General features: G+C 44.5%; 1 long non-coding RNA gene and 1 pseudogene across 1 annotated transcript; one reads left to right on the top strand and one right to left on the bottom strand.

The window, feature by feature from the left end:
- Window positions 1-784: 784 nt before the first annotated feature.
- LOC109887094 (uncharacterized) lies at window positions 785-2033 on the top strand. The gene is made up of 3 exons (XR_004206495.1): window positions 785-1131; window positions 1179-1699; window positions 1750-2033. It is a non-coding gene; the product is annotated as an uncharacterized LOC109887094 (long non-coding RNA).
- Window positions 2034-2548: 515 nt separating this feature from the next.
- LOC116352990 (transmembrane channel-like protein 6) overlaps window positions 2549-14075 on the bottom strand; it is a 43099-nt pseudogene continuing 31572 nt past the window's right edge.

The raw sequence follows: 14075 nt of genomic DNA, 5'->3' as shown, positions 1-14075 counted from the left end.
GGAGAGATGTCTGGATGGATGGATGATACAGTATGTGGGGAATGGGAGAGATGTCTGGATGGATGGATGATACAGTATGTGGGGAATGGGAGAGATGTCTGGATGGATGGATGATACAGTATGTGGGGAATGGGAGAGATGTCTGGATGGATGGATGATACATTATGTGGGGAATGGGAGAGATGTCTGGATGGATGGATGATACAGTATGTGGGGAATGGGAGAGATGTCTGGATGGATGGATGATACAGTATGTGGGGAATGGGAGAGATGTCTGGATGGATGGATGATACAGTATGTGGGGAATGGGAGAGATGTCTGGATGGATGGATGATACAGTATGTGGGGAATGGGAGAGATGTCTGGATGGATGGATGATACAGTATGTGGGGAATGGGAGAGATGTCTGGATGGATGGATGATACATTATGTGGGGAATGGGAGAGATGTCTGGATGGATGGATGATACAGTATGTGGGGAATGGGAGAGATGTCTGGATGGATGGATGATACAGTATGTGGGGAATGGGAGAGATGTCTGGATGGATGGATGATACAGTATGTGGGGAATGGGAGAGATGTCTGGATGGATGATACAGTATGTGGGGAATGGGAGAGATGTCTGGATGGATGATACAGTATGTGGGGAATGGGAGAGATGTCTGGATGGATGATACAGTATGTGGGGAATGGGAGAGATGTCTGGATGGATGATACAGTATGTGGGGAATGGGAGAGATGTCTGGATGGATGATACAGTAGGTGGGGAATGGGAGAGATGTCTGGATGGATGATACAGTATGTGGGGAATGGGAGAGATGTCTGGATGGATGATACAGTAGGTGGGGAATGGGAGAGATGGATGGATGATACAGTATGTGGGGAATGGGAGCGATATGATATGGCGCTCTCTACTGGAGGTTTTGAGAATTACAGACATTTGTATTTTGCTGCTTCCAACTCTCCCTGGGTGAATAATACTGAATGGTGCTTTTAGCCACATATGCTTTTGTACAAGGATAATAATGGGTTATACTTTAGTATCTCTAAAAGGTTATGTGATTAACTGGATAATAATGAGTTATACTTTAGTATCTCTAAAAGGTTATGTGATTAACTGGATAATAATGGGTTATACTTTAGTATCTCTAAAGGTTATACTTTAGTATCTCTAAAAGGTTATACTTTAGTATCTCTAAAAGGTTATGTGATTAACTGTTTGAACTCAATGAAGGGTTGCACATTTTTGGTAACTTTCACAAAATGTTCCTGAAATCCCGGTTGGAAGTTTCCTGGAATCAGGAGGGAATTAACAGAGAATCTGGGAATCATCCAACCAGGATTTCTGGAAAACCTGGGAATTTTGCAACCCTAAACTCAAGCTACTTTGGAGTTGATATTTATTGGATTAGGTGGATCATGTACGAGTGCTATTCTACTTCATATTTATTAGGTGGATCATGTACGAGTGCTATTCTACTTCATATTTATTAGGTGGATCATGTACGAGTGCTATTCTACTTCATATTTATTAGGTGGATCATGTACGAGTGCTATTCTACTTCATATTTATTAGGTGGATCATGTACGAGTGCTATTCTACTTCATATTTATTAGGTGGATCATGTACGAGTGCTATTCTACTTCATATTTATTAGGTGGATCATGTACGAGTGCTATTCTACTTCATATTTATTAGGTGGATCAGTAGGGATCATGTCGAGTGCTATTCTACTTCATATTTATTAGGTGGATCATGTACGAGTGCTATTCTACTTCATATTTATTAGGTGGATCATGTACGAGTGCTATTCTACTTCATATTTATTAGGTGGATCATGTACGAGTGCTATTCTACTTCATATTTATTAGGTGGATCATGTACGAGTGCTATTCTACTTCATATTTATTAGGTGGATCATGTACGAGTGCTATTATGACAGGAAAGTGATTCTTTGGAAATTGTCGATATATTTAGCTCTTTTTATGGTGCTGATTGCATGTCTGTAGTACATTATAATTGTGTTGACTAATAGAAAGATGTATGTTTCAATGATTTATATTAGATTTCTCCACTGAAAAGTACAAGTGCAGCATAACCACTAGGTAAACATCAGATAAGCAAATACACACACAAATATGTTAAAACATTTAATTTCGTATAAAGTATACAAACAAAACAATGTAAAAACAAAGAGACAATCAAATAACGTGCTGTTCCAATGGTTGATCTTCTAAGACCATTTCCTGTTTGAACGAACCAATCAGATCGCCCGATACTAAGAGGTGGATTCTTCCTACAGAGTCAGTAAACAGAGGATGCGTCCAAAAAGGTACCCTATTCTCTACATAGTGCACTACGTACGACCAGCGCCCTATAAAGTTGTGCACTATGTAGGGAAGAGTGCCATTTCAGAAGCAGTGTGTTGACCACCAATTAACATAAAAACATCAAAATCATTTTATATCAGAAACGGAAAGAAATAACCTGTTCACAGTTTGGTATGAAATGACTGTTGACAAACATCTAAAGTAATTTAAAAAAAAATCATACTATTTACAATTTAAAAAAATACAAATCCTATATTTCACAGAATTCACGCTGCTTAACAAAGCCACTGTTTTCATCCTTGGTGCAACGTTGGCAGCTTATTGGCATTTGATATGTTCCCTGTTCAAAGTTGTGAGGGAAAAAATATTGTTTCTAAAAAGTGCATTCCGTTCTGTGTCCCTACAAGCACACCGTATCCCAGTCTCGTTTCCTCTTCACCCCTACATCCTCTCTCATGACCAGGGCTTCCAATCCAAGTTTAAAAAAGGACAAAGATCCTTGGCTGAAAGTATTGAGCGTCGATAAACCATTGTTTTGTGACAGTGGCATGTCCTTTCATTTACATGAAGAATAAACAGTAAGGTGGAGCCTAGTTACAGTAAGGTGGAGCCTAGTTACAGTAAGGTGGAGCCTATGGCCTGGCCATAGTAAGTTCATTAAAACTCAGTGGTATTTCCTATGTAGCCTAGTTACAGTAAGTTGTAGCCTAGTTACAGTAAGGTGGAGCCTAGTTACAGTAAGGTGGAGCCTAGTTACAGTAAGGTGGAGCCTATGGCCTGGCCATAGTAAGATCCTATAAAGTGGTCTTTCCCTATGAGGTGTAGTCTGTTATTGGAAGAGGGAAAGCCTGCTTTGTCCCAATCCTATTCCCAATCCTTATAAGGACCAGCTTCCTGGGAAAGAGTGTGGATCCTATCAGATTCACGTTTTGGCGTCTGTGGGATTTGTTATTGTAAAGAAGTAAATTCCTTTATAGTCCCAACTCAGCTTCCTGGGAAAGAGGACATCCTATGAGAATAGTTTTCCAGTTGAAGATCCCTTAACAACTCTTCCCAGAGGCAGGAGAGGAGAGCTACATCCAGGTTGGTCCATTCAGGACATTTTCTGAGATATTCCCTCTAATGAGAAGGGAGAGAATGCCCTTTCAGTAGTTGGAATGCTAACAGTTGGAATCCTGGGAAGAGGACAGGAGAAATGGTCAGAAATGTGAGCCAAGAAAAATTGGGAACAAAGGAATGCATGCAGCCATGCACACACTCTCCTCCTTCAGGCACAGACTCTCTCTCTCATACACACACCTGACTGGCCTGACTGGTGAGTCTGCGAGGGGAGAGGGGTCGTTTCTGCTGGTGGATGGCCTGGAGACGAGTGATCAGGAACTTCTTATCATCCCCCTCCTAGAAACACAATGATACAGGTCACCAGGGAACAACTGTAGCTGGCCATTAACACCTTATACACAGTGTGAGAACACTCCATTATCACCTTATACACAGTGTTAGAACAATCCATTAACACATTATACACACTGTTAGAACGCTCCATTATCACATCATACACAGTGTTAGAACACTACATTATCACATTCTACACAGTGTTAGAACAATCCATTATCACATTATACAGTGTTAGAACACTCCATTATCACATTATACACACTGTTAGAACGCTCCATTATCACATTATACACAGTGTTAGATCACTACATTATCACATTATACACAGTGTTAGAACAATCCATTATCACATTATACAGTGTTATACACAGTGTTAGAACACTCCATTATCACATTATACACAGTGTTAGAACAATCCATTATCACATTATACCAGTGTTAGAACACTCCATTATCACATTATACAGTGTTATACACAGTGTTAGAACACGCCATTATCACATTATACACAGTGTTAGAACAATCCATTATCACATTATACACAGTGTTAGAACACTCCATTATCACATTATACAGTGTTATACACAGTGTTAGAACACTCCATTATCACATTATACACAGTGTTAGAACACTACATAAACACCTTATACACAGTGTTAGAACACTCCATTAACACATTATTCAGTGTTAGAACACTCCATTATCACCTTATACACAGTGTTAGAACACTCCATTAACACATTATACACAGTGTTAGAACACTCCATTATCACCTTATACACAGGTTATACACAGTGTTAGAACACTCCATTATCACCTTATACACAGTGTTAGAACACTCCATTATCACATTATACACAGTGTTATACACAGTGTTAGAACACTCCATTATCACCTTATACACAGTGTTAGAACATTCCATTATCACCTTATACACAGTGTTAGAACACTCCATTATCACATTATACACAGTGTTAGAACACTCCATTATCACCTTATACAGTGTTAGAACACTCCATGACAAGTTAAGTGGTTGTATACACAGAGTGTTGAACGTACATTTTCTACATTGACATTTTAGTCATTTAGCAGACACTCTGATCCAGAGAGACTTACAGTAGTGAGTCATTTAGCAGACGCTCTGATCCAGAGAGACTACAGTTAGTGAGTCATTTAGCAGACACTCTGATCCAGGGAGACTTACAGTAGTGAGTCATTTAGCAGACGCTCTGATCCAGAGAGACGTACAGTTAGTGAGTCATTTAGCAGACACTCTGATCCAGAGAGACTTACAGTTAGTGAGTCATTTAGCAGACACTCTGATCCAGAGAGACTTACAGTTAGTGAGTCATTTAGCAGACACTCTGATCCATAGAGACTTACAGTTAGTGAGTCATTTAGCAGACACTCTGATCCAGAGAGACTTACAGTTAGTGAGTCATTTAGCAGACACTCTGATCCAGAGAGACGTACAGTTAGTGAGTCATTTAGCAGACACTCTGATCCAGAGAGATTTACAGTTAGTGAGTCATTTAGCAGACACTCTGATCCAGAGAGACTTACAGTTAGTGAGTCATTTAGCAGACGCTCTGATCCAGAGAGATTTATAGTTTGTGAGTCATTTAGCAGACACTCTGATCCAGAGAGACTTACAGTTAGTGAGTCATTTAGCAGACGCTCTGATCCAGAGAGACTTACAGTTAGTGAGTCATTTAGCAGACACTCTGATCCAGAGAGACTTACCGTTAGTGAGTCATTTAGCAGACACTCTGATCCAGAGAGACTTAGTTAGTGAGTCATTTAGCAGACACTCTGATCCAGAGAGACTTACAGTTAGTGAGTCATTTAGCAGACACTCTGATCCAGAGAGACTTACAGTTTGTGAGTCATTTAGCAGACACTCTGATCCAGAGAGACTTACAGTTAGTGCATTCACCTTATGATAGCTAGGTGAGACAACCACTCACAGTCATAGTAAGTACATTTTGTCTCAATAAAGTAGTTATCAGCAAAGTCAGTTTTCTACAGGTACTTATTTACTACAGTGTTATTATGACAGTACTGTAATAAAAGGAGGTGAACGTTTTCTATCTGGATAACACTGTTATGAAGGGTTAAGTCACACTGTTATGAAGGGTTAAGTCACACTGTTATGAAGGGTTAAGTCACTGTTATGAAGGGTTAAGTCACACTGTTATGAAGGGTTTAAGTCCACACTGTTATGAAGGGTTAAGTCACACTGCTATGAAGGGTTAAGTCACACTGTTATGAAGGGTTAAGTCACACTGTTATGAAGGGTTAAGTCACACTGTTATGAAGGGTTAAGTCACACTGTTATGAAGGGTTAAGTCACACTGTTATGAAGGGTTTAAGTCACACTGTTATGAAGGGTTAAGTCACACTGTTGAAGGGTTAAGTCACACTGTTGAAGGGTTAAGTCACACTGTTATGAAGGGTTAAGTCACACTGTTATGAAGGGTTAGGTCACACTGCTATGAAGGGTTAAGTCACACTGTTATGAAGGGTTAAGGTATTGTATAAGAGAGTTGAGAGACGTTACGTTTTCTATTTGCTCCTGCAGCAGACTGATAATCTTCCTCTGGTCCATCCACCACCTGGGTGTTGAAGTAAATCACTATCCTGAGAGACACAGAGAGACAGTATGAAAACACACAACAAACTTCTCCTTTACAGAGATACTGACAGAAATGATCAAAGCAACCTGAAGGAACTTAGTTTGTGTCAAATCCCTCAAGCCATCATCCTGCTTACAGGAAGATACCAGGAACAGAGGTTCTCCACCATGTAGCTAGCCTGTCTGTGTCAGTCTGTCTGTGTCTGTCTGTGTGTGTGTCTGTCTGTGTGTCTGTCTGTGTGTGTGTGTGCAACTCACAGGAAGATCCCAGCAGCGAGGAACAGAAACAGAGGGTTCTCCACTATGTAGCTGTGAGCCCAGGCTAACCAGGCCAGGTTAGGGTTGTGTGTCTCCAACTCCTTCACCCACAGCTTCCCTGACTGGAACATAGTGGACAGGCTGCGGAACGGACCACATGACTCAGACGGACGGATGCTGGAGGGAGAGGAGGGGAGGGGAGAGAGATTGATATACTACGTTATCTATGTGGATAATGTATATTGCAGCAGTGTGTGTTCAACATCTTCGGTGTGTGTTCAACATCTTCAGTGTGTGTTCAACATCTTCAGTGTGTGTTCAACATCTTCGGTGTGTGTTCAACATCTTCGGTGTGTGTTCAACATCTTCGGTGTGTGTTCAACATCTTCGGTGTGTGTTCAACATCTTCAGTGTGTGTTCAACATCTTCAGTGTGTGTTCAACATCTTCAGTGTGTGTTCAACATCTTCAGTGTGTGTGTTTCAACATCTTCAGTGTGTGTTCAACATCTTCAGTGTGTGTTCAACATGTTCAGTGTGTGTTCAACATGTTCAGTGTGTGTGTTCAACATCTTCAGTGTGTGTTCAACATCTTCAGTGTGTGTTCAACATCTTCAGTGTGTGTTCAACATCTTCAGTGTGTGTGTTACTGACAACTGTCCATCTCTCCTTACCTCCACATGGTGTAGCTGACACAAACAGCAGCCCCCAGGAAGGAAGGGCAGCAGAGGAGGGTGATGAAGATGGTGCTCATCTGACTGGCCCTATAGGGCTTCCTAGGGGACTGGCAGTTCATCATCACACTAGTCTGGTGGGGGGGAGACACACACACACACACACACACACACACACACACACACACACACACACACACACACAGAGAGAGAGAGTACTGTCAGGATACGGCCAGAGAACAGTTTGTGAGTCAAGACAAGGTTAAAGGTCAGTTGACATTCAGTTGTAGTTGGATAGTAATTCGTCTACATAGTCCAGTTACCAGTATGATCATGGCACAGTGATCAGAACAGAGGTGTACCTACCTGCTTCCTGTAGAAGAGAAGTTACCAGTATGATCATGGCACAGTGATCAGAACAGAGGAGAACCTACCTGCTTCCTGTAGAAGAGAAGTTACCAGCATGATCATGGCACAGTGATCAGAACAGAGGAGAACCTACCTGCTTCCTGTAGAAGAGAAGTTACCAGTATGATCATGGCACAGTGATCAGAACAGAGGAGAACCTACCTGCTTCCTGTAGAAGAGAAGTTACCAGCATGATCATGGCACAGTGATCAGAACAGAGGAGAACCTACCTGCTTCCTGTAGAAGAGAAGTTACCAGTATGATCATGGCACAGTGATCAGAACAGAGGTGTACCTACCTGCTTCCTGTAGAAGAGAAGTTACCAGTATAATCATGGCACAGTGATCAGAACAGAGGAGAACCTACCTGCTTCATGTAGAAGAGAAGTTACCAGCATGATCATGGCACAGTGATCAGAACAGAGGAGAACCTACCTGCTTCCTGTAGAAGAGAAGTTACCAGTATGATCATGGCACAGTGATCAGAACAGAGGTGTACCTACCTGCTTCCTGTAGAAGAGAAGTTACCAGTATAATCATGGCACAGTGATCAGAACAGAGGAGAACCTACCTGCTTCATGTAGAAGAGAAGCAGTAGTTTGATGATCTGTACAGCAGGAAGCAGAGGAGTGAACAACACCCCCAACCTAAATAACAGACATGATACAACATTACTACAACATAGACATGATACAACATCACTACAACCTCCACAACACAGATATGATACAACATCACTACAACCTCCACAACATCACTATAACCTCCACAACACAGACATGATACAACATCACTACAACCTCCACAACATAGACATGATACAACATCACTACAACATAGACATGATACAACATCACTACAACCTCCACAACACAGATATGATAAAACATCACAACACAGACATGATAAAACATCACTACAACCTCCACAACACAGACATGATACAACATCACTACAACCTCCACAACATCACTATAACCTCCACAACACAGACATGATACAACATCACTACAACCTCCACAACACAGACATGATACAACATCACTACAACCTCCACAACATCACTACAACCTCCACAACACAGACATGATACAACATCACTACAACCTTCACAGCACAGACATGATACATCACTACAACCTCCATAACAGACATGATACAACATCACTACAACACAGACATGATACAACATCACTGCAACCTTCACAACACAGACATGATACAATCTCGCTACAACCTCCACAACACAGACATCACTACAACCTCCACAACATAGACATGATACAACATCACTACAACCTTCACAGCACAGACATGATACAACATCACTACAACCTCCACAACACAGACATGATACAACATCACTACAACCACAGACATGATACAACATCACTGCAACCTCCACAACATAGACATGATACAACATCACTACAACCTCCACAACACAGACATGATACAACATCACTACAACACAGACATGTAACAACATCACTACAACCTCCACAACACAGACATGATACAACATCACTACAACCTTCACAACACAGACATGATACATCACTACAACCTTCACAACACAGACATGATACAACCTCGCTACAACCTCCACAACACAGACATCACTACAACCTCCACAACACAGACATGATACAACCTCACTACAACCTAAACAACACAGACATGATACAACATCACTACAACCTTCACAACACAGACATGATACAACATCACTACAAACTTCACAACACAGACATGATACAACATCACTACAACCTCCACAACACAGACATGATACAACATCACTACAACCTTCACAACACAGACACGATACAACATCACTACAACCTTCACAACACAGACACGATACAACATCACTACAACCTCCACAACACAGACATGATACAACATCACTACAACCTTCACAACACAGACATGATTACAACCTCGCTACAACCTCCACAACACAGACATCACTACAACCTCCACAACACAGACATGATACAACCTCACTACAACCTAAACAACACAGACATGATACAACATCACTACAACCTTCACAACACAGACATGATACAACATCACTACAACCTCCACAACACAGACATGATACAACATCACTACAACCAAAACAACACAGAATGATACATCACTACAACCTCCACAACACAGACATCACTACAACCTCCACAACACAGACATGATACAACCTCACTACAACCTAAACACAGACATGATACAACATCACTACAACCTTCACAACACAGACATGATACAACCTCACTACAACCTAAACAACACAGACATGATACAACCTCACTACAACCTAAACAACACAGACATGATACATCACTACAACCTCCACAACACAGACATCACTACAACCTCCACAACACAGAGATGATACAACCTAAACAACACAGACATGATACATCACTACAACCTCCAGAACACAGACATGATACATCACTACAACCTCCAGAACACAGACATGATACAACATCAGCAAAGCACTTTGAAACAGTTTTTTGTTTGTTGCATAATGCAACCCATCCCTACACCACAGATATTGTCATGAGTTAACCTGTTACCAGGCCTAGGTCTGAGGCTGAGGTGCAGGGCTTAAGGTACAGGGTTGATGGCTAGGTGCAGGGTGAGGCTAGGTGCAGGGTAGGTGCAGGGTTGAAGGCTAGGTGCCGGGTTTAGGTGCAGGTTTAAGGCTAGGTGCAGAGATGAGGGATAGGTGCAGGGTTGAGGTTCAGGCTGAGGCTAGGTGCAGGGTTGAGGCTAGGTGCAGGATGGAGGTGCAGGGTTTAGGTGCAGGGTTGAGGCTAGGTGCAGGGTTGAGGCTAGGTGCAGGAATGAGGCTAGGTGCAGGGTTGAGGCTAGGTGCAGGGTTGAGGCTAGGTGCAGGGTTGAGGCTAGGTGCAGGGTTGAGGGTAGGTGCAGGGTTGAGGCTAGGTGCAGGGTTGAGGCTAGGTGCAGGGTTGAGGCTAGGTGCAGGGTTAAGGCTAGGTGCAGGGTTTAGGTGCAGGGTTGAGGCTAGGTGCAGGGTTGAGGCTAGGTGCAGGGTTGAGGCTAGGTGCAGTGTTGAGGCTAGGTGCAGTGTTGAGGCTAGGTGCAGGGTTGAGGCTAGGTGCAGGGTTGAGGCTAGGTGCAGGGTTAAGGCTAGGTGCAGGGTTTAGGTGCAGGGTTGAGGCTAGGTGCAGGGTTGAGGCTAGGTGCAGGGTTAAGGCTAGGTGCAGGGTTGAGGCTAGGTGCAGGGTTGAGGCTAGGTGCAGGGTTGAGACTAGGTGCAGGGTTGAGGCTAGGTGCAGGGTTTAGGTGCAGGGTTAAGGCTAGGTGCAGGGTTTAGGTGCAGGGTTGAGGCTAGGTGCAGGGTTTAGGTGCAGGGTTAAGGCTAGGTGCAGGGTTAAGGCTAGGTGCAGGGTTGAGGTGCAGGGTTGAGGATAGGTGCAGGGTTGAGGCTAGGTGCAGGGTTGAGGCTAGGTGCAGGGTTGAGGCTAGGTGCAGGGTTGAGGCTAGGTGCAGGGTTGAGGTGCAGGGTTGAGGCTAGGTGCAGGGTTGAGGTGCAGGGTTGAGGCTAGGTGCAGGGTTGAGGCTAGGTGCAGGGTTGAGGCTAGGTGCAGGGTTGAGGCTAGGTGCAGGGTTGAGGCTAGGTGCAGGGTTGAGGTGCAGTGTTTAGGCTAGGTGCAGGGTTGAGGCTAGGTGCAGGGTTGAGGCTAGGTGCAGGGTTGAGGCTAGGTGCAGGGTTGAGGCTAGGTGCAGGGTTGAGGCTAGGTGCAGGGTTGAGGTGCAGGGTTGAGGTGCAGGGTTGAGGCTAGGTGCAGGGTTGAGGCTAGGTGCAGGGTTGAGGCTAGGTGCAGGGTTGAGGCTAGGTGCAGGGTTGAGGCTAGGTGCAGGGTTGAGGCTAGGTGCAGGGTTAAGGCTAGGTGCAGGGTTGAGGCTAGGTGCAGGGTTGAGGCTAGGTGCAGGGTTGAGGTGCAGGGTTGAGGCTAGGTCAGGACCAGGGTTAGAGTTTATACCAGGCCAGTGTCTGTCCGTAGATGAGTTCCAACACGTTCCTGGAGATGTCAAACACAGGCTTTCTTTTCCTCTTCAACACCCTCTGAGAAAACAACCTGCAGGGAGGAGAGACATAAGAAGATGAGGGATAAAGGGTTGAGAACGGGGAAGAAAGCAATAGAGATTGTATAGCGCGTTGAACGAGTTGCCGAGTTTATGAGCAAGAATATGAGAGAAAGAGAGAGAGAGACACAGAGAGAGACACACACACACAGAAAGACAGCCCACCTCCAGAGGAACTCTCCAAAGAAGGTGTCCAGTATGGTAAAGATGAAGTCCATGAGGAGGAAGCGGTACAGCTCTTGTCCTACAAAACTCTCCCAGCACTGACAACAACACCACAACAAACTACATCAACAACAATAACAGCAATATCAACAACACATGAGACACCAGTCATAACAGCAGCACAGATTTCATTTTGAGTACATAATGCTGTAAATGGAATGTTGGGATAGAATCGGAACGTTGGGACAGAATGGGAACAGATACGGAACATTGGAACAGAATGGGGGGGTTGGGACAGAATGGGAACGTTGGGACAGAATGGGGACGTTGGGACAGAATGGGAGGGTTGGCACAGAAACGGAACGTTGGGACAGAATGGGGACGTTGGGACAGAATGGGAACGTTGGGACAGAATGGGAGGTTGGGACAGAATGGGCACAGAATGGGGACGTTGGGACAGAAGCGGAATACTGGAACGGGAATGTTCCTCTCACCTGCAGGCCGATGCTGTGGGGGTCAGAAGCGATCCGGCCCAGCCAATGGAAGCACAGCACTACCAGCACGCTCACTTTCAACATCAGGTTCCTGAAACACATAAATAGTATAGATGTTTTACATGTTTAGCACACACAGACACACACACACACTTCTGTCACCTAGCCAGACTCTCTTGATTTCCATAAACTCTCCATTAACTTCATTAAGTCTGTAGGGTGCACATCCACCCCTCTACCTGCAGATGGCGATGTATGTGTGAACGCAGGGGGAGTCATAGTGCTCCACACACACACACACACACACACTGTTTGTGGACTGCAGGTCCACCCCCCTACCTGCTGATGGCGATGTATGTGTTTACGCTGGGCGAGTCATAGTGCTCCACCACACACACACACACACACACACACACACACACACACACACACAGTTTGTGGACTGCAGTTCCCCCCCCCCCTACCTGCTGATGGCGATGTATGTGTGAACGCAGGGGGAGTCATAGTGCTCCACACACACACAGTTTGTGGACTGCAGGTCCACCCCCCTACCTGCTGATGGCGATGTATGTGTTTACGCTGGGCGAGTCATAGTGCTCCACACACACACACACACACACACACACACACACACACACACACACACAGTTTGTGGACTGCAGTTCCCCCCCCCCCCTACCTGCTGATGGCGATGTATGTGTGAACGCAGGGGGAGTCATAGTGCTCCACACACACACAGTTTGTGGACTGCAGGTCCACCCCCCTACCTGCTGATGGCGATGTATGTGTTTACGCTGGGGGAGTCATAGTGCTCCACACACACACACACACACACACACACAGTTTGTGGACTGCAGGCCCACCCCCTACCTGCTGATGGCGATGTATGTGTTTACGCTGGGCGAGTCGTACTCCTCCATCCAGGCAGTAGCGTTGAAGATGCCAGGGAGCAGGAGGTTGATGAGAGACACTACGACTGGCAGGGCCAACAGACTGGCTTCCTTCAGGAGAGGGTCCTTAGTGGGAATACGAGATCTATACTGGAGGTCCTACAGAGGGAGGGGGGGAGGAAGAGAGAGAGAGGGACAGAAGGTGAGAAGGTGTAAGACGTCAGTGGAGAATGAAACCAATGTACAGCAGCTGAAAACGTGTGTCTCTTACCTTGTGCATGTACTCAGAGAAGTAGTAGAGAGCTAGAACACAGGCCACTGTACTGCCGATACAGATGAACCAGGCCAGAACATGTACCAGCACACGGCCTATTCTCTGACACGCAGTCTTCTGGACATGCTTACGACTTGTCTCCTCTAACAACTCCTACACCGAGAGAGACATGGTTATGATTAGTCTAACAACTCCTACACAGAGACTAGAGCGAGAGAGACGGTTATGATTAGTCTAACAACTCCTACACAGAGACTAGAGAGAGAGAGACATGGTTATGATTAGTCTAACAACTCCTACACAGAGAGAGAGAGAGAGAGAGACACGGTTATGATTAGTCTAACAACTCCTACACAGAGACTAGAGGGAGAGAGACATGGTTATGATTAGTCTAACAACTCCTACACAGAGACTAGAGAGAGAGAG

The sequence above is a fragment of the Oncorhynchus kisutch genome, unplaced genomic scaffold (assembly GCF_002021735.2).
Source record: "Oncorhynchus kisutch isolate 150728-3 unplaced genomic scaffold, Okis_V2 Okis01b-Okis20b_hom, whole genome shotgun sequence".
Lineage (NCBI taxonomy): Eukaryota > Metazoa > Chordata > Actinopteri > Salmoniformes > Salmonidae > Oncorhynchus > Oncorhynchus kisutch.
Note: the sequence above shows the minus strand (reverse complement) of the source record. Positions and strands in the feature narration are given on the sequence as shown.